This window comes from Lactuca saligna, chromosome 1 (genome assembly GCF_052625555.1).
Source record: "Lactuca saligna cultivar CGN05327 chromosome 1, ASM5262555v1, whole genome shotgun sequence".
In the NCBI taxonomy this organism is placed as follows: domain Eukaryota; kingdom Viridiplantae; phylum Streptophyta; class Magnoliopsida; order Asterales; family Asteraceae; genus Lactuca; species Lactuca saligna.
The window spans coordinates 157,546,787-157,561,645 of record NC_136417.1 but is presented as its reverse complement, the minus strand read 5'-3'; the positions used below and the strand labels follow the sequence as shown (position 1 = coordinate 157,561,645).

At 49.9% G+C, this 14,859-nt stretch overlaps 44 non-coding genes across 44 annotated transcripts; all 44 read right to left on the bottom strand.

The window, feature by feature from the left end:
* Positions 1–201: 201 nt before the first annotated feature.
* On the bottom strand, positions 202–320 carry LOC145025320 (5S ribosomal RNA). The gene has a single exon (XR_013673341.1). It is a non-coding gene; the product is annotated as a 5S ribosomal RNA (ribosomal RNA).
* A 217-nt stretch (positions 321–537) lies between these two features.
* LOC145016675 (5S ribosomal RNA) lies at positions 538–656 on the bottom strand. Its single transcript, XR_013666267.1, has one exon. It is a non-coding gene; the product is annotated as a 5S ribosomal RNA (ribosomal RNA).
* A 218-nt stretch (positions 657–874) lies between these two features.
* LOC145016671 (5S ribosomal RNA) lies at positions 875–993 on the bottom strand. Its single transcript, XR_013666266.1, has one exon. It is a non-coding gene; the product is annotated as a 5S ribosomal RNA (ribosomal RNA).
* A 218-nt stretch (positions 994–1,211) lies between these two features.
* Positions 1,212–1,330, bottom strand: LOC145026929 (5S ribosomal RNA). Its single transcript, XR_013674878.1, has one exon. It is a non-coding gene; the product is annotated as a 5S ribosomal RNA (ribosomal RNA).
* A 218-nt stretch (positions 1,331–1,548) lies between these two features.
* On the bottom strand, positions 1,549–1,667 carry LOC145025643 (5S ribosomal RNA). Its single transcript, XR_013673649.1, has one exon. It is a non-coding gene; the product is annotated as a 5S ribosomal RNA (ribosomal RNA).
* A 218-nt stretch (positions 1,668–1,885) lies between these two features.
* On the bottom strand, positions 1,886–2,004 carry LOC145016668 (5S ribosomal RNA). Its single transcript, XR_013666265.1, has one exon. It is a non-coding gene; the product is annotated as a 5S ribosomal RNA (ribosomal RNA).
* Positions 2,005–2,224: 220 nt separating this feature from the next.
* LOC145016665 (5S ribosomal RNA) lies at positions 2,225–2,343 on the bottom strand. The gene has a single exon (XR_013666264.1). It is a non-coding gene; the product is annotated as a 5S ribosomal RNA (ribosomal RNA).
* A 218-nt stretch (positions 2,344–2,561) lies between these two features.
* LOC145016663 (5S ribosomal RNA) lies at positions 2,562–2,680 on the bottom strand. Its single transcript, XR_013666263.1, has one exon. It is a non-coding gene; the product is annotated as a 5S ribosomal RNA (ribosomal RNA).
* A 218-nt stretch (positions 2,681–2,898) lies between these two features.
* Positions 2,899–3,017, bottom strand: LOC145025673 (5S ribosomal RNA). Its single transcript, XR_013673677.1, has one exon. It is a non-coding gene; the product is annotated as a 5S ribosomal RNA (ribosomal RNA).
* Positions 3,018–3,235: 218 nt separating this feature from the next.
* Positions 3,236–3,354, bottom strand: LOC145016655 (5S ribosomal RNA). The gene has a single exon (XR_013666260.1). It is a non-coding gene; the product is annotated as a 5S ribosomal RNA (ribosomal RNA).
* Positions 3,355–3,572: 218 nt separating this feature from the next.
* On the bottom strand, positions 3,573–3,691 carry LOC145025377 (5S ribosomal RNA). The gene has a single exon (XR_013673395.1). It is a non-coding gene; the product is annotated as a 5S ribosomal RNA (ribosomal RNA).
* A 218-nt stretch (positions 3,692–3,909) lies between these two features.
* Positions 3,910–4,028, bottom strand: LOC145016648 (5S ribosomal RNA). The gene has a single exon (XR_013666259.1). It is a non-coding gene; the product is annotated as a 5S ribosomal RNA (ribosomal RNA).
* A 218-nt stretch (positions 4,029–4,246) lies between these two features.
* On the bottom strand, positions 4,247–4,365 carry LOC145025672 (5S ribosomal RNA). Its single transcript, XR_013673676.1, has one exon. It is a non-coding gene; the product is annotated as a 5S ribosomal RNA (ribosomal RNA).
* A 218-nt stretch (positions 4,366–4,583) lies between these two features.
* LOC145016642 (5S ribosomal RNA) lies at positions 4,584–4,702 on the bottom strand. The gene has a single exon (XR_013666258.1). It is a non-coding gene; the product is annotated as a 5S ribosomal RNA (ribosomal RNA).
* Positions 4,703–4,920: 218 nt separating this feature from the next.
* LOC145025376 (5S ribosomal RNA) lies at positions 4,921–5,039 on the bottom strand. Its single transcript, XR_013673394.1, has one exon. It is a non-coding gene; the product is annotated as a 5S ribosomal RNA (ribosomal RNA).
* Positions 5,040–5,257: 218 nt separating this feature from the next.
* LOC145025671 (5S ribosomal RNA) lies at positions 5,258–5,376 on the bottom strand. The gene has a single exon (XR_013673675.1). It is a non-coding gene; the product is annotated as a 5S ribosomal RNA (ribosomal RNA).
* Positions 5,377–5,594: 218 nt separating this feature from the next.
* On the bottom strand, positions 5,595–5,713 carry LOC145016638 (5S ribosomal RNA). Its single transcript, XR_013666257.1, has one exon. It is a non-coding gene; the product is annotated as a 5S ribosomal RNA (ribosomal RNA).
* Positions 5,714–5,931: 218 nt separating this feature from the next.
* Positions 5,932–6,050, bottom strand: LOC145026765 (5S ribosomal RNA). Its single transcript, XR_013674719.1, has one exon. It is a non-coding gene; the product is annotated as a 5S ribosomal RNA (ribosomal RNA).
* A 218-nt stretch (positions 6,051–6,268) lies between these two features.
* LOC145025437 (5S ribosomal RNA) lies at positions 6,269–6,387 on the bottom strand. Its single transcript, XR_013673452.1, has one exon. It is a non-coding gene; the product is annotated as a 5S ribosomal RNA (ribosomal RNA).
* Positions 6,388–6,604: 217 nt separating this feature from the next.
* On the bottom strand, positions 6,605–6,723 carry LOC145021507 (5S ribosomal RNA). The gene has a single exon (XR_013669665.1). It is a non-coding gene; the product is annotated as a 5S ribosomal RNA (ribosomal RNA).
* A 218-nt stretch (positions 6,724–6,941) lies between these two features.
* On the bottom strand, positions 6,942–7,060 carry LOC145016633 (5S ribosomal RNA). The gene has a single exon (XR_013666256.1). It is a non-coding gene; the product is annotated as a 5S ribosomal RNA (ribosomal RNA).
* A 218-nt stretch (positions 7,061–7,278) lies between these two features.
* LOC145025642 (5S ribosomal RNA) lies at positions 7,279–7,397 on the bottom strand. Its single transcript, XR_013673648.1, has one exon. It is a non-coding gene; the product is annotated as a 5S ribosomal RNA (ribosomal RNA).
* Positions 7,398–7,615: 218 nt separating this feature from the next.
* LOC145021496 (5S ribosomal RNA) lies at positions 7,616–7,734 on the bottom strand. The gene has a single exon (XR_013669655.1). It is a non-coding gene; the product is annotated as a 5S ribosomal RNA (ribosomal RNA).
* A 218-nt stretch (positions 7,735–7,952) lies between these two features.
* Positions 7,953–8,071, bottom strand: LOC145016628 (5S ribosomal RNA). The gene has a single exon (XR_013666255.1). It is a non-coding gene; the product is annotated as a 5S ribosomal RNA (ribosomal RNA).
* A 218-nt stretch (positions 8,072–8,289) lies between these two features.
* Positions 8,290–8,408, bottom strand: LOC145025641 (5S ribosomal RNA). Its single transcript, XR_013673647.1, has one exon. It is a non-coding gene; the product is annotated as a 5S ribosomal RNA (ribosomal RNA).
* A 218-nt stretch (positions 8,409–8,626) lies between these two features.
* LOC145016622 (5S ribosomal RNA) lies at positions 8,627–8,745 on the bottom strand. Its single transcript, XR_013666254.1, has one exon. It is a non-coding gene; the product is annotated as a 5S ribosomal RNA (ribosomal RNA).
* A 218-nt stretch (positions 8,746–8,963) lies between these two features.
* Positions 8,964–9,082, bottom strand: LOC145016618 (5S ribosomal RNA). Its single transcript, XR_013666253.1, has one exon. It is a non-coding gene; the product is annotated as a 5S ribosomal RNA (ribosomal RNA).
* Positions 9,083–9,299: 217 nt separating this feature from the next.
* Positions 9,300–9,418, bottom strand: LOC145016611 (5S ribosomal RNA). Its single transcript, XR_013666252.1, has one exon. It is a non-coding gene; the product is annotated as a 5S ribosomal RNA (ribosomal RNA).
* Positions 9,419–9,636: 218 nt separating this feature from the next.
* LOC145016608 (5S ribosomal RNA) lies at positions 9,637–9,755 on the bottom strand. Its single transcript, XR_013666251.1, has one exon. It is a non-coding gene; the product is annotated as a 5S ribosomal RNA (ribosomal RNA).
* Positions 9,756–9,973: 218 nt separating this feature from the next.
* LOC145014667 (5S ribosomal RNA) lies at positions 9,974–10,092 on the bottom strand. Its single transcript, XR_013665575.1, has one exon. It is a non-coding gene; the product is annotated as a 5S ribosomal RNA (ribosomal RNA).
* A 218-nt stretch (positions 10,093–10,310) lies between these two features.
* Positions 10,311–10,429, bottom strand: LOC145025872 (5S ribosomal RNA). Its single transcript, XR_013673864.1, has one exon. It is a non-coding gene; the product is annotated as a 5S ribosomal RNA (ribosomal RNA).
* Positions 10,430–10,647: 218 nt separating this feature from the next.
* Positions 10,648–10,766, bottom strand: LOC145026369 (5S ribosomal RNA). The gene has a single exon (XR_013674346.1). It is a non-coding gene; the product is annotated as a 5S ribosomal RNA (ribosomal RNA).
* Positions 10,767–10,982: 216 nt separating this feature from the next.
* On the bottom strand, positions 10,983–11,101 carry LOC145026717 (5S ribosomal RNA). Its single transcript, XR_013674673.1, has one exon. It is a non-coding gene; the product is annotated as a 5S ribosomal RNA (ribosomal RNA).
* Positions 11,102–11,319: 218 nt separating this feature from the next.
* On the bottom strand, positions 11,320–11,438 carry LOC145025670 (5S ribosomal RNA). The gene has a single exon (XR_013673674.1). It is a non-coding gene; the product is annotated as a 5S ribosomal RNA (ribosomal RNA).
* Positions 11,439–11,656: 218 nt separating this feature from the next.
* On the bottom strand, positions 11,657–11,775 carry LOC145016601 (5S ribosomal RNA). The gene has a single exon (XR_013666249.1). It is a non-coding gene; the product is annotated as a 5S ribosomal RNA (ribosomal RNA).
* A 218-nt stretch (positions 11,776–11,993) lies between these two features.
* On the bottom strand, positions 11,994–12,112 carry LOC145025436 (5S ribosomal RNA). Its single transcript, XR_013673451.1, has one exon. It is a non-coding gene; the product is annotated as a 5S ribosomal RNA (ribosomal RNA).
* Positions 12,113–12,329: 217 nt separating this feature from the next.
* Positions 12,330–12,448, bottom strand: LOC145016599 (5S ribosomal RNA). The gene has a single exon (XR_013666248.1). It is a non-coding gene; the product is annotated as a 5S ribosomal RNA (ribosomal RNA).
* Positions 12,449–12,666: 218 nt separating this feature from the next.
* LOC145016595 (5S ribosomal RNA) lies at positions 12,667–12,785 on the bottom strand. The gene has a single exon (XR_013666247.1). It is a non-coding gene; the product is annotated as a 5S ribosomal RNA (ribosomal RNA).
* Positions 12,786–13,003: 218 nt separating this feature from the next.
* On the bottom strand, positions 13,004–13,122 carry LOC145016590 (5S ribosomal RNA). The gene has a single exon (XR_013666246.1). It is a non-coding gene; the product is annotated as a 5S ribosomal RNA (ribosomal RNA).
* Positions 13,123–13,340: 218 nt separating this feature from the next.
* LOC145025336 (5S ribosomal RNA) lies at positions 13,341–13,459 on the bottom strand. The gene has a single exon (XR_013673357.1). It is a non-coding gene; the product is annotated as a 5S ribosomal RNA (ribosomal RNA).
* Positions 13,460–13,676: 217 nt separating this feature from the next.
* Positions 13,677–13,795, bottom strand: LOC145025871 (5S ribosomal RNA). The gene has a single exon (XR_013673863.1). It is a non-coding gene; the product is annotated as a 5S ribosomal RNA (ribosomal RNA).
* Positions 13,796–14,013: 218 nt separating this feature from the next.
* Positions 14,014–14,132, bottom strand: LOC145016586 (5S ribosomal RNA). The gene has a single exon (XR_013666245.1). It is a non-coding gene; the product is annotated as a 5S ribosomal RNA (ribosomal RNA).
* A 218-nt stretch (positions 14,133–14,350) lies between these two features.
* LOC145025669 (5S ribosomal RNA) lies at positions 14,351–14,469 on the bottom strand. Its single transcript, XR_013673673.1, has one exon. It is a non-coding gene; the product is annotated as a 5S ribosomal RNA (ribosomal RNA).
* Positions 14,470–14,687: 218 nt separating this feature from the next.
* On the bottom strand, positions 14,688–14,806 carry LOC145016582 (5S ribosomal RNA). The gene has a single exon (XR_013666244.1). It is a non-coding gene; the product is annotated as a 5S ribosomal RNA (ribosomal RNA).
* Positions 14,807–14,859: the final 53 nt, after the last annotated feature.

Genomic DNA, 14,859 nt, shown 5'->3' with positions numbered 1-14,859 from the left:
ATTGTTTTTATGTCCTACAAGACGCAGAACCTCGTTTGCTTTCGGACGCGAGGCGTGGGACCCACGTGATGGATCGGCTCGGTTCGGGAAACAAGAAAACAATCAACATTGAACCGGAGGCCGCCCGAGCATGGATATAGCAAGAAAGAAAAAAAAAAACGCACCTAAAACATAAAAAAACGCAGACGGGCAACGAAAAAGGGGGTGCAACACGAGTACTTCCCAGGGGGTCACCCATCCTAGTACTACTCTCGCCCAAGCACGCTTAACTGCGGAGTTCTGATGGGATCCGGTGCATTAGTGCTGGTATGATCGCACCCGAAATACTATCCATGCTTATTGTTTTTATGTCTTACAAGACGCAGAACCTCGTTTGCTTTCGGACGCGAGGCGTGGGACCCACGTGATGGATCGGCTCGGTTCGGGAAACAAGAAAACAATCAACATTGAACCGGAGGCCGCCCGAGCATGGATATAGCAAGAAAGAAAAAAAAACGCACCTAAAACATAAAAAAACGCAGACGGGCAACGAAAAAGGGGGTGCAACACGAGGACTTCCCAGGGGGTCACCCATCCTAGTACTACTCTCGCCCAAGCACGCTTAACTGCGGAGTTCTGATGGGATCCGGTGCATTAGTGCTGGTATGATCGCACCCGAAATACTATCCATGCTTATTGTTTTTATGTCCTACAAGACGCAGAACCTCGTTTGCTTTCGGACGCGAGGCGTGGGACCCACGTGATGGATCGGCTCGGTTCGGGAAACAAGAAAACAATCAACATTGAACCGGAGGCCGCCCGAGCATGGATATAGCAAGAAAGAAAAAAAAAACGCACCTAAAACATAAAAAAACGCAGACGGGCAACGAAAAAGGGGGTGCAACACGAGGACTTCCCAGGGGGTCACCCATCCTAGTACTACTCTCGCCCAAGCACGCTTAACTGCGGAGTTCTGATGGGATCCGGTGCATTAGTGCTGGTATGATCGCACCCGAAATACTATCCATGCTTATTGTTTTTATGTCCTACAAGACGCAGAACCTCGTTTGCTTTCGGACGCGAGGCGTGGGACCCACGTGATGGATCGGCTCGGTTCGGGAAACAAGAAAACAATCAACATTGAACCGGAGGCCGCCCGAGCATGGATATAGCAAGAAAGAAAAAAAAAACGCACCTAAAACATAAAAAAACGCAGACGGGCAACGAAAAAGGGGGTGCAACACAAGGACTTCCCAGGGGGTCACCCATCCTAGTACTACTCTCGCCCAAGCACGCTTAACTGCGGAGTTCTGATGGGATCCGATTCATTAGTGCTGGTATGATCGCACCCGAAATACTATCCATGCTTATTGTTTTTATGTCTTACAAGACGCAGAACCTCGTTTGCTTTCGGACGCGAGGCGTGGGACCCACGTGATGGATCGGCTCGGTTCGGGAAACAAGAAAACAATCAACATTGAACCGGAGGCCGCCCGAGCATGGATATAGCAAGAAAGAAAAAAAAAACGCACCTAAAACATAAAAAAACGCAGACGGGCAACGAAAAAGGGGGTGCAACACGAGGACTTCCAAGGGGGTCACCCATCCTAGTACTACTCTCGCCCAAGCACGCTTAACTGCGGAGTTCTGATGGGATCCGGTGCATTAGTGCTGGTATGATCGCACCCGAAATACTATCCATGCTTATTGTTTTTATGTCTTACAAGACGCAGAACCTCGTTTGCTTTCGGACGCGAGGCGTGGGACCCACGTGATGGATCGGCTCGGTTCGGGAAACAAGAAAACAATCAACATTGAACCGGAGGCCGCCCGAGCATGGATATAGCAAGAAAGAAAAAAAAAACGCACCTAAAACATAAAAAAACGCAGACGGGCAACGAAAAAGGGGGTGCAACACGAGGACTTCCCAGGGGGTCACCCATCCTAGTACTACTCTCGCCCAAGCACGCTTAACTGCGGAGTTCTGATGGGATCCGGTGCATTAGTGCTGGTATGATCGCACCCGAAATACTATCCATGCTTATTGTTTTTATGTCTTACAAGACGCAGAACCTCGTTTGCTTTCGGACGCGAGGCGTGGGACCCACGTGATGGATCGGCTCGGTTCGGGAAACAAGAAAACAATCAACATTGAACCGGAGGCCGCCCGAGCATGGATATAGCAAGAAAGAAAAAAAAAAAACGCACCTAAAACATAAAAAAACGCAGACGGGCAACGAAAAAGGGGGTGCAACACGAGGACTTCCCAGGGGGTCACCCATCCTAGTACTACTCTCGCCCAAGCACGCTTAACTGCGGAGTTCTGATGGGATCCGGTGCATTAGTGCTGGTATGATCGCACCCGAAATACTATCCATGCTTATTGTTTTTATGTCTTACAAGACGCAGAACCTCGTTTGCTTTCGGACGCGAGGCGTGGGACCCACGTGATGGATCGGCTCGGTTCGGGAAACAAGAAAACAATCAACATTGAACCGGAGGCCGCCCGAGCATGGATATAGCAAGAAAGAAAAAAAAAACGCACCTAAAACATAAAAAAACGCAGACGGGCAACGAAAAAGGGGGTGCAACACGAGGACTTCCCAGGGGGTCACCCATCCTAGTACTACTCTCGCCCAAGCACGCTTAACTGCGGAGTTCTGATGGGATCCGGTGCATTAGTGCTGGTATGATCGCACCCGAAATACTATCCATGCTTATTGTTTTTATGTCCTACAAGACGCAGAACCTCGTTTGCTTTCGGACGCGAGGCGTGGGACCCACGTGATGGATCGGCTCGGTTCGGGAAACAAGAAAACAATCAACATTGAACCGGAGGCCGCCCGAGCATGGATATAGCAAGAAAGAAAAAAAAAACGCACCTAAAACATAAAAAAACGCAGACGGGCAACGAAAAAGGGGGTGCAACACGAGGACTTCCCAGGGGGTCAACCATCCTAGTACTACTCTCGCCCAAGCACGCTTAACTGCGGAGTTCTGATGGGATCCGGTGCATTAGTGCTGGTATGATCGCACCCGAAATACTATCCATGCTTATTGTTTTTGTGTCCTACAAGACGCAGAACCTCGTTTGCTTTCGGACGCGAGGCGTGGGACCCACGTGATGGATCGGCTCGGTTCGGGAAACAAGAAAACAATCAACATTGAACCGGAGGCCGCCCGAGCATGGATATAGCAAGAAAGAAAAAAAAAACGCACCTAAAACATAAAAAAACGCAGACGGGCAACGAAAAAGGGGGTGCAACACGAGGACTTCCCAGGGGGTCACCCATCCTAGTACTACTCTCGCCCAAGCACGCTTAACTGCGGAGTTCTGATGGGATCCGGTGCATTAGTGCTGGTATGATCGCACCCGAAATACTATCCATGCTTATTGTTTTTATGTCTTACAAGACGCAGAACCTCGTTTGCTTTCGGACGCGAGGCGTGGGACCCACGTGATGGATCGGCTCGGTTCGGGAAACAAGAAAACAATCAACATTGAACCGGAGGCCGCCCGAGCATGGATATAGCAAGAAAGAAAAAAAAAACGCACCTAAAACATAAAAAAACGCAGACGGGCAACGAAAAAGGGGGTGCAACACGAGGACTTCCCAGGGGGTCACCCATCCTAGTACTGCTCTCGCCCAAGCACGCTTAACTGCGGAGTTCTGATGGGATCCGGTGCATTAGTGCTGGTATGATCGCACCCGAAATACTATCCATGCTTATTGTTTTTATGTCCTACAAGACGCAGAACCTCGTTTGCTTTCGGACGCGAGGCGTGGGACCCACGTGATGGATCGGCTCGGTTCGGGAAACAAGAAAACAATCAACATTGAACCGGAGGCCGCCCGAGCATGGATATAGCAAGAAAGAAAAAAAAAACGCACCTAAAACATAAAAAAACGCAGACGGGCAACGAAAAAGGGGGTGCAACACGAGGACTTCCCAGGGGGTCACCCATCCTAGTACTACTCTCGCCCAAGCACGCTTAACTGCGGAGTTCTGATGGGATCCGGTGCATTAGTGCTGGTATGATCGCACCCGAAATACTATCCATGCTTATTGTTTTTATGTCCTACAAGACGCAGAACCTCGTTTGCTTTCGGACGCGAGGCGTGGGACCCACGTGATGGATCGGCTCGGTTCGGGAAACAAGAAAACAATCAACATTGAACCGGAGGCCGCCCGAGCATGGATATAGCAAGAAAGAAAAAAAAAACGCACCTAAAACATAAAAAAACGCAGACGGGCAACGAAAAAGGGGGTGCAACACGAGGACTTCCCAGGGGGTCAACCATCCTAGTACTACTCTCGCCCAAGCACGCTTAACTGCGGAGTTCTGATGGGATCCGGTGCATTAGTGCTGGTATGATCGCACCCGAAATACTATCCATGCTTATTGTTTTTGTGTCCTACAAGACGCAGAACCTCGTTTGCTTTCGGACGCGAGGCGTGGGACCCACGTGATGGATCGGCTCGGTTCGGGAAACAAGAAAACAATCAACATTGAACCGGAGGCCGCCCGAGCATGGATATAGCAAGAAAGAAAAAAAAAACGCACCTAAAACATAAAAAAACGCAGACGGGCAACGAAAAAGGGGGTGCAACACGAGGACTTCCCAGGGGGTCACCCATCCTAGTACTACTCTCGCCCAAGCACGCTTAACTGCGGAGTTCTGATGGGATCCGGTGCATTAGTGCTGGTATGATCGCACCCGAAATACTATCCATGCTTATTGTTTTTATGTCTTACAAGACGCAGAACCTCGTTTGCTTTCGGACGCGAGGCGTGGGACCCACGTGATGGATCGGCTCGGTTCGGGAAACAAGAAAACAATCAACATTGAACCGGAGGCCGCCCGAGCATGGATATAGCAAGAAAGAAAAAAAAAACGCACCTAAAACATAAAAAAACGCAGACGGGCAACGAAAAAGGGGGTGCAACACGAGGACTTCCCAGGGGGTCACCCATCCTAGTACTGCTCTCGCCCAAGCACGCTTAACTGCGGAGTTCTGATGGGATCCGGTGCATTAGTGCTGGTATGATCGCACCCGAAATACTATCCATGCTTATTGTTTTTATGTCCTACAAGACGCAGAACCTCGTTTGCTTTCGGACGCGAGGCGTGGGACCCACGTGATGGATCGGCTCGGTTCGGGAAACAAGAAAACAATCAACATTGAACCGGAGGCCGCCCGAGCATGGATATAGCAAGAAAGAAAAAAAAAACGCACCTAAAACATAAAAAAACGCAGACGGGCAACGAAAAAGGGGGTGCAACACGAGGACTTCCCAGGGGGTCAACCATCCTAGTACTACTCTCGCCCAAGCACGCTTAACTGCGGAGTTCTGATGGGATCCGGTGCATTAGTGCTGGTATGATCGCACCCGAAATACTATCCATGCTTATTGTTTTTATGTCCTACAAGACGCAGAACCTCGTTTGCTTTCGGACGCGAGGCGTGGGACCCACGTGATGGATCGGCTCGGTTCGGGAAACAAGAAAACAATCAACATTGAACCGGAGGCCGCCCGAGCATGGATATAGCAAGAAAGAAAAAAAAAACGCACCTAAAACATAAAAAAACGCAGACGGGCAACGAAAAAGGGGGTGCAACACGAGGACTTCCCAGGGGGTCACCCATCCTAGTACTACTCTCGCCCAAGCACGCTTAACTGCGGAGTTCTGATGGGATCCGGTGCATTAGTGCTGGTATGATCGCACCCGAAATACTATCCATGCTTATTGTTTTTATGTCCTACAAGACGCAGAACCTCGTTTGCTTTCGGACGCGAGGCGTGGGACCCACGTGATGGATCGGCTCGGTTCGGGAAACAAGAAAACAATCAACATTGAACCGGAGGCCGCCCGAGCATGGATATAGCAAGAAAGAAAAAAAAAACGCACCTAAAACATAAAAAAACGCAGACGGGCAACGAAAAAGGGGGTGCAACACGAGGACTTCCCAGGGGGTCACCCATCCTAGTACTACTCTCGCCCAAGCACGCTTAACTGCGGAGTTCTGATGGGATCCGATTCATTAGTGCTGGTATGATCGCACCCGAAATACTATCCATGCTTATTGTTTTTATGTCTTACAAGACGCAGAACCTCGTTTGCTTTCGGACGCGAGGCGTGGGACCCACGTGATGGATCGGCTCGGTTCGGGAAACAAGAAAACAATCAACATTGAACCGGAGGCCGCCCGAGCATGGATATAGCAAGAAAGAAAAAAAAAACGCACCTAAAACATAAAAAAACGCAGACGGGCAACGAAAAAGGGGGTGCAACACGAGGACTTCCCAGGGGGTCACCCATCCTAGTACTACTCTCGCCCAAGCACGCTTAACTGCGGAGTTCTGATGGGATCCAGTGCATTAGTGCTGGTATGATCGCACCCGAAATACTATCCATGCTTATTGTTTTTATGTCTTACAAGACGCAGAACCTCGTTTGCTTTCGGACGCGAGGCGTGGGACCCACGTGATGGATCGGCTCGGTTCGGGAAACAAGAAAACAATCAACATTGAACCGGAGGCCGCCCGAGCATGGATACAGCAAGAAAGAAAAAAAAACGCACCTAAAACATAAAAAAACGCAGACGGGCAACGAAAAAGGGGGTGCAACACGAGGACTTCCCAGGGGGTCACCCATCCTAGTACTACTCTCGCCCAAGCACGCTTAACTGCGGAGTTCTGATGGGATCCGGTGTATTAGTGCTGGTATGATCGCACCCGAAATACTATCCATGCTTATTGTTTTTATGTCTTACAAGACGCAGAACCTCGTTTGCTTTCGGACGCGAGGCGTGGGACCCACGTGATGGATCGGCTCGGTTCGGGAAACAAGAAAACAATCAACATTGAACCGGAGGCCGCCCGAGCATGGATACAGCAAGAAAGAAAAAAAAAACGCACCTAAAACATAAAAAAACGCAGACGGGCAACGAAAAAGGGGGTGCAACACGAGGACTTCCCAGGGGGTCACCCATCCTAGTACTACTCTCGCCCAAGCACGCTTAACTGCGGAGTTCTGATGGGATCCGGTGCATTAGTGCTGGTATGATCGCACCCGAAATACTATCCATGCTTATTGTTTTAATGTCTTACAAGACGCAGAACCTCGTTTGCTTTCGGACGCGAGGCGTGGGACCCACGTGATGGATCGGCTCGGTTCGGGAAACAAGAAAACAATCAACATTGAACCGGAGGCCGCCCGAGCATGGATATAGCAAGAAAGAAAAAAAAAACGCACCTAAAACATAAAAAAACGCAGACGGGCAACGAAAAAGGGGGTGCAACACGAGGACTTCCAAGGGGGTCACCCATCCTAGTACTACTCTCGCCCAAGCACGCTTAACTGCGGAGTTCTGATGGGATCCGGTGCATTAGTGCTGGTATGATCGCACCCGAAATACTATCCATGCTTATTGTTTTTATGTCTTACAAGACGCAGAACCTCGTTTGCTTTCGGACGCGAGGCGTGGGACCCACGTGATGGATCGGCTCGGTTCGGGAAACAAGAAAACAATCAACATTGAACCGGAGGCCGCCCGAGCATGGATATAGCAAGAAAGAAAAAAAAAACGCACCTAAAACATAAAAAAACGCAGACGGGCAACGAAAAAGGGGGTGCAACACGAGGACTTCCCAGGGGGTCACCCATCCTAGTACTACTCTCGCCCAAGCACGCTTAACTGCGGAGTTCTGATGGGATCCGGTGTATTAGTGCTGGTATGATCGCACCCGAAATACTATCCATGCTTATTGTTTTTATGTCTTACAAGACGCAGAACCTCGTTTGCTTTCGGACGCGAGGCGTGGGACCCACGTGATGGATCGGCTCGGTTCGGGAAACAAGAAAACAATCAACATTGAACCGGAGGCCGCCCGAGCATGGATACAGCAAGAAAGAAAAAAAAAACGCACCTAAAACATAAAAAAACGCAGACGGGCAACGAAAAAGGGGGTGCAACACGAGGACTTCCCAGGGGGTCACCCATCCTAGTACTACTCTCGCCCAAGCACGCTTAACTGCGGAGTTCTGATGGGATCCGGTGCATTAGTGCTGGTATGATCGCACCCGAAATACTATCCATGCTTATTGTTTTAATGTCTTACAAGACGCAGAACCTCGTTTGCTTTCGGACGCGAGGCGTGGGACCCACGTGATGGATCGGCTCGGTTCGGGAAACAAGAAAACAATCAACATTGAACCGGAGGCCGCCCGAGCATGGATATAGCAAGAAAGAAAAAAAAAACGCACCTAAAACATAAAAAAACGCAGACGGGCAACGAAAAAGGGGGTGCAACACGAGGACTTCCAAGGGGGTCACCCATCCTAGTACTACTCTCGCCCAAGCACGCTTAACTGCGGAGTTCTGATGGGATCCGGTGCATTAGTGCTGGTATGATCGCACCCGAAATACTATCCATGCTTATTGTTTTTATGTCTTACAAGACGCAGAACCTCGTTTGCTTTCGGACGCGAGGCGTGGGACCCACGTGATGGATCGGCTCGGTTCGGGAAACAAGAAAACAATCAACATTGAACCGGAGGCCGCCCGAGCATGGATATAGCAAGAAAGAAAAAAAAAACGCACCTAAAACATAAAAAAACGCAGACGGGCAACGAAAAAGGGGGTGCAACACGAGGACTTCCCAGGGGGTCACCCATCCTAGTACTACTCTCGCCCAAGCACGCTTAACTGCGGAGTTCTGATGGGATCCGGTGCATTAGTGCTGGTATGATCGCACCCGAAATACTATCCATGCTTATTGTTTTTATGTCCTACAAGACGCAGAACCTTGTTTGCTTTCGGACGCGAGGCGTGGGACCCACGTGATGGATCGGCTCGGTTCGGGAAACAAGAAAACAATCAACATTGAACCGGAGGCCGCCCGAGCATGGATATAGCAAGAAAGAAAAAAAAAACGCACCTAAAACATAAAAAAACGCAGACGGGCAACGAAAAAGGGGGTGCAACACGAGGACTTCCCAGGGGGTCACCCATCCTAGTACTACTCTCGCCCAAGCACGCTTAACTGCGGAGTTCTGATGGGATCCGGTGCATTAGTGCTGGTATGATCGCACCCGAAATACTATCCATGCTTATTGTTTTTATGTCCTACAAGACGCAGAACCTCGTTTGCTTTCGGACGCGAGGCGTGGGACCCACGTGATGGATCGGCTCGGTTCGGGAAACAAGAAAACAATCAACATTGAACCGGAGGCCGCCCGAGCATGGATACAGCAAGAAAGAAAAAAAAACGCACCTAAAACATAAAAAAACGCAGACGGGCAACGAAAAAGGGGGTGCAACACGAGGACTTCCCAGGGGGTCACCCATCCTAGTACTACTCTCGCCCAAGCACGCTTAACTGCGGAGTTCTGATGGGATCCGGTGCATTAGTGCTGGTATGATCGCACCCGAAATACTATCCATGCTTATTGTTTTTATGTCTTACAAGACGCAGAACCTCGTTTGCTTTCGGACGCGAGGCGTGGGACCCACGTGATGGATCGGCTCGGTTCGGGAAACAAGAAAACAATCAACATTGAACCGGAGGCCGCCCGAGCATGGATATAGCAAGAAAGAAAAAAAAAACGCACCTAAAACATAAAAAAACGCAGACGGGCAACGAAAAAGGGGGTGCAACACGAGGACTTCCCAGGGGGTCACCCATCCTAGTACTACTCTCGCCCAAGCACGCTTAACTGCGGAGTTCTGATGGGATCCGGTGCATTAGTGCTGGTATGATCGCACCCGAAATACTATCCATGCTTATTGTTTTTATGTCCTACAAGACGCAGAACCTCGTTTGCTTTCGGACGCGAGGCGTGGGACCCACGTGATGGATCGGCTCGGTTCGGGAAACAAGAAAACAATCAACATTGAACCGGAGGCCGCCCGAGCATGGATATAGCAAGAAAGAAAAAAAAAACGCACCTAAAACATAAAAAAACGCAGACGGGCAACGAAAAAGGGGGTGCAACACGAGGACTTCCCAGGAGGTCACCCATCCTAGTACTACTCTCGCCCAAGCACGCTTAACTGCGGAGTTCTGATGGGATCCGGTGCATTAGTGCTGGTATGATCGCACCCGAAATACTATCCATGCTTATTGTTTTTATGTCTTACAAGACGCAGAACCTCGTTTGCTTTCGGACGCGAGGCGTGGGACCCACGTGATGGATCGGCTCGGTTCGGGAAACAAGAAAACAATCAACATTGAACCGGAGGCTGCCCGAGCATGGATATAGCAAGAAAGAAAAAAAAAACGCACCTAAAACATAAAAAAACGCAGACGGGCAACGAAAAAGGGGGTGCAACACGAGGAATTCCCAGGGGGTCACCCATCCTAGTACTACTCTCGCCCAAGCACGCTTAACTGCGGAGTTCTGATGGGATCCGGTGCATTAGTCCTGGTATGATCGCACCCGAAATACTATCCATGCTTATTGTTTTTATGTCTTACAAGACGCAGAACCTCGTTTGCTTTCGGACGCGAGGCGTGGGACCCACGTGATGGATCGGCTCGGTTCGGGAAACAAGAAAACAAACAACATTGAACCGGAGGCCGCCCGAGCATGGATATAGCAAGAAAGAAAAAAAAAACGCACCTAAAACATAAAAAAACGCAGACGGGCAACGAAAAAGGGGGTGAAACACGAGGACTTCCCAGGGGGTCACCCATCCTAGTACTACTCTCGCCCAAGCACGCTTAACTGCGGAGTTCTGATGGGATCCGGTGCATTAGTGCTGGTATGATCGCACCCGAAATACTATCCATGCTTATTGTTTTTATGTCTTACAAGACGCAGAACCTCGTTTGCTTTCGGACGCGAGGCGTGGGACCCACGTGATGGATCGGCTCGGTTCGGGAAACAAGAAAACAATCAACGTTGAACCGGAGGCCGCCCGAGCATGGATATAGCAAGAAAGAAAAAAAACGCACCTAAAACATAAAAAAACGCAGACGGGCAACGAAAAAGGGGGTGCAACACGAGGACTTCCCAGGGGGTCACCCATCCTAGTACTACTCTCGCCCAAGCACGCTTAACTGCGGAGTTATGATGGGATCCGGTGCATTAGTGCTGGTATGATCGCACCCGAAATACTATCCATGCTTATTGTTTTTATGTCTTACAAGACGCAGAACCTCGTTTGCTTTCGGACGCGAGGCGTGGGACCCACGTGATGGATCGGCTCGGTTCGGGAAACAAGAAAACAATCAACATTGAACCGGAGGCCGCCCGAGCATGGATATAGCAAGAAAGAAAAAAAAAACGCACCTAAAACATAAAAAAACGCAGACGAGCAACGAAAAAGGGGGTGCAACACGAGGACTTCCCAGGGGGTCAACCATCCTAGTACTACTCTCGCCCAAGCACGCTTAACTGCGGAGTTCTGATGGGATCCGGTGCATTAGTGCTGGTATGATCGCACCCGAAATACTATCCATGCTTATTGTTTTTATGTCCTACAAGACGCAGAACCTCGTTTGCTTTCGGACGCGAGGCGTGGGACCCACGTGATGGATCGGCTCGGTTCGGGAAACAAGAAAACAATCAACATTGAACCGGAGGCCGCCCGAGCATGGATATAGCAAGAAAGAAAAAAAAAACGCACCTAAAACATAAAAAAACGCAGACGGGCAACGAAAAAGGGGGTGCAACACGAGGACTTCCCAGGGGGTCACCCATCCTAGTACTACTCTCGCCCAAGCACGCTTAACTGCGGAGTTCTGATGGGATCCGGTGCATTAGTGCTGGTATGATCGCACCCGAAATACTATCCATGCTTATTGTTTTTATGTCCTACAAGACGCAGAACCTCGTTTGCTTTCGGACGCGAGGCGTGGGACCCACGTGATGGATCGGCTCGGTTCGGGAAACAAGAAAACAATCAACATTGAACCGGAGGCCGCCCGAGCATGGATATAGCAAGAAAGAAAAAAAAAACGCACCTAAAACATAAAAAAACGCAGACGGGCAACGAAAAAGGGGGTGCAACACGAGGACTTCCCAGGGGGTCACCCATCCTAGTACTACTCTCGCCCAAGCACGCTTAACTGCGGAGTTCTGATGGGATCCAGTGCATTAGTGCTGGTATGATCGCACCCGAAATACTATCCATGCTTATTGTTTTTATGTCTTACAAGACGCAGAACCTCGTTTGCTTTCGGACGCGAGGCGTGGGACCCACGTGATGGATCGGCTCGGTTCGGGAAACAAGAAAACAATCAACATTGAACCGGAGGCCGCCCGAGCATGGATACAGCAAGAAAGAAAAAAAAACGCACCTAAAACATAAAAAAACGCAGACGGGCAACGAAAAAGGGGGTGCAACACGAGGACTTCCCAGGGGGTCACCCATCCTAGTACTACTCTCGCCCAAGCACGCTTAACTGCGGAGTTCTGATGGGATCCGGTGCATTAGTGCTGGTATGATCGCACCCGAAATACTATCCATGCTTATTGTTTTTATGTCTTACAAGACGCAGAACCTCGTTTGCTTTCGGACGCGAGGCGTGGGACCCACGTGATGGATCGGCTCGGTTCGGGAAACAAGAAAACAATCAACATTGAACCGGAGGCCGCCCGAGCATGGATATAGCAAGAAAGAAAAAAAAAACGCACCTAAAACATAAAAAAACGCAGACGGGCAACGAAAAAGGGGGTGCAACACGAGGACTTCCCAGGGGGTCACCCATCCTAGTACTACTCTCGCCCAAGCACGCTTAACTGCGGAGTTCTGATGGGATCCGGTGCATTAGTGCTGGTATGATCGCACCCGAAATACTATCCATGCTTATTGTTTTTATGTCCTACAAGACGCAGAACCTCGTTTGCTTTCGGACGCGAGGCGTGGGACCCACGTGATGGATCGGCTCGGTTCGGGAAACAAGAAAACAATCAACATTGAACCGGAGGCCGCCCGAGCATGGATATAGCAAGAAAGAAAAAAAAAACGCACCTAAAACATAAAAAAACGCAGACGGGCAACGAAAAAGGGGGTGCAACACGAGGACTTCCCAGGGGGTCACCCATCCTAGTACTACTCTCGCCCAAGCACGCTTAACTGCGGAGTTCTGATGGGATCCGGTGCATTAGTGCTGGTATGATCGCACCCGAAATACTATCCATGCTTATTGTTTTTATGTCCTACAAGACGCAGAACCTCGTTTGCTTTCGGACGCGAGGCGTGGGACCCACGTGATGGATCGGCTCGGTTCGGGAAACAAGAAAACAATCAACATTGAACCGGAGGCCGCCCGAGCATGGATATAGCAAGAAAGAAAAAAAAAACGCACCTAAAACATAAAAAAACGCAGACGGGCAACGAAAAAGGGGGTGCAACACAAGGACTTCCCAGGGGGTCACCCATCCTAGTACTACTCTCGCCCAAGCACGCTTAACTGCGGAGTTCTGATGGGATCCGGTGCATTAGTGCTGGTATGATCGCACCCGAAATACTATCCATGCTTATTGTTTTTATGTCTTACAAGACGCAGAACCTCGTTTGCTTTCGGACGCGAGGCGTGGGACCCACGTGATGGATCGGCTCGGTTCGGGAAACAAGAAAACAATCAACATTGAACCGGAGGCCGCCCGAGCATGGATACAGCAAGAAAGAAAAAAAAACGCACCTAAAACATAAAAAAACGCAGACGGGCAACGAAAAAGGGGGTGCAACACGAGGAATTCCCAGGGGGTCACCCATCCTAGTACTACTCTCGCCCAAGCACGCTTAACTGCGGAGTTCTGATGGGATCCGGTGCATTAGTCCTGGTATGATCGCACCCGAAATACTATCCATGCTTATTGTTTTTATGTCTTACAAGACGCAGAACCTCGTTTGCTTTCGGACGCGAGGCGTGGGACCCACGTGATGGATCGGCTCGGTTCGGGAAACAAGAAAACAAACAACATTGAACCGGAGGCCGCCCGAGCATGGATATAGCAAGAAAGAAAAAAAAAACGCACCTAAAACATAAAAAAACGCAGACGGGCAACGAAAAAGGGGGTGCAACACGAGGACTTCCCAGGGGGTCACCCATCCTAGTACTACTCTCGCCCAAGCACGCTTAACTGCGGAGTTCTGATGGGATCCGGTGCATTAGTGCTGGTATGATCGCACCCGAAATACTATCCATGCTTATTGTTTTTATGTCCTACAAGACGCAGAACCTCGTTTGCTTTCGGACGCGAGGCGTGGGACCCACGTGATGGATCGGCTCGGTTCGGGAAACAAGAAAACAATCAACATTGAACCGGAGGCCGCCCGAGCATGGATATAGCAAGAAAGAAAAAAAAAACGCACCTAAAACATAAAAAAACGCAGACGAGCAACGAAAAAGGGGGTGCAACACGAGGACTTCCCAGGGGGTCAACCATCCTAGTACTACTCTCGCCCAAGCACGCTTAACTGCGGAGTTCTGATGGGATCCGGTGCATTAGTGCTGGTATGATCGCACCCGAAATACTATCCATGCTTATTGTTTTTATGTCCTACAAGACGCAGAACCTCGTTTGCTTTCGGACGCGAGGCGTGGGACCCACGTGATGGATCGGCTCGGTTCGGGAAACAAGAAAACAATCAACATTGAACCGGAGGCCGCCCGAGCATGGATATAGCAAGAAAGAAAAAAAAAACGCACCTAAAACATAAAAAAACGCAGACGGGCAACGAAAAAGGGGGTGCAACACGAGGACTTCCCAGGGGGTCACCCATCCTAGTACTACTCTCGCCCAAGCACGCTTAACTGCGGAGTTCTGATGGGATCCGGTGCATTAGTGCTGGTATGATCGCACCCGAAATACTATCCATGCTTATTGTTTTTATGTCCTACAAGACGCAGAACCTCGT